The sequence below is a fragment of the Suricata suricatta genome, chromosome 16, assembly GCF_006229205.1.
Source record: "Suricata suricatta isolate VVHF042 chromosome 16, meerkat_22Aug2017_6uvM2_HiC, whole genome shotgun sequence".
Classification (NCBI taxonomy): domain Eukaryota; kingdom Metazoa; phylum Chordata; class Mammalia; order Carnivora; family Herpestidae; genus Suricata; species Suricata suricatta.
The window spans coordinates 55,001,276-55,002,475 of record NC_043715.1 but is presented as its reverse complement, the minus strand read 5'-3'; positions in this window follow the sequence as shown (position 1 = coordinate 55,002,475).

Sequence of the window (1,200 nt, the reverse complement as noted above, 5' to 3'; positions counted from 1 at the left end):
CCCCAAGCAGGCTCCACACTGTCAGCACAGAGCCAGAGGTGGGGCTGGAACTCGGGAACCATGAGATCATGACACGAGCTGAAATCAAGAGTCGGAAACCAAACTGACTAAGGCACCCAGGCACCACTCATTAAAACTAGTTTTGAGTCTCCTGATAATTTTCTATTCTATCACTTTTAATGTTATATTAACCACTTTCAAAATGTATGGATACGTGCATGGAATGTACAGAAGTAGATCAATGTTGTGTGCACACCTGCTTTCCATCATTCTCTATATGGCACCTGGTATGAATACTGATTTAGGGTCCCTTTTGTATATTGACCTGTGTGTCATCTTAGATCACCTCTACGTCAGTTAACCTGGGTTAAAACCTGATCATACCACATACCACATGTTGGACAAATGATTCACTCAAAATAGAAAAATAATGTCTTTCTTCTCTTAGATTATTTTCTTATGCATTTATGAGAAACTGTTAGATGCTCACTCATAACCAGGGAATGCTTGGGAACCCTTGTTGCCTTTCTTCTTAGTCTAGTAGAACCTGTAATACCTAGAAAACCCACTCAGGTCTAAGTCCTCCAAGAGATCATGGAGTTCTTCCTCTTTGCCCTTGAAATATGAATCCCTTGGCCCATAGACTACTGCCTTGTTAGAAATGCAGACACCTACCTTTCCCAGAACTCCTGAACGGTATCTGCATTTAACATGATCTCCAATGCACTGTGTGAATTCTAATTCATGTTAGAATACACTAAGTATATTTGTCACTCACCAAAACTTTCCATTAAGAAAAAGACACCACATGGCTCAGTTAAGCATCCGACTTTAGCTCAGGCCATGGTCTCACGGTTTGTGAGATTGAACCCTGCCTTGGGCTCTGTGCTGTCACCTCTGAACTTAAAGCCCACTTGGATTTTCTGTCTCCCCCTCTCTGTTCCTTCCTTGCTCAAGCTTTGGCTTTTTTTCAAAAATAAATAATCACATAGAATTTTTTAAATTGACACCACATTTACTGTATGATGTCAATACAGGATTCAAAAATGTGTGTCTCGGTTGATCCATTCAGTTTACAAATCCTCTTGAAGGAACACAATATTTATACCGGTTCATACCTCAACGTTAAAAAATATATGACAGCCTAATACTCTGTTACACATTGTGTTTCTGCAGAAAGCACGAAACTCCTCTGAACCA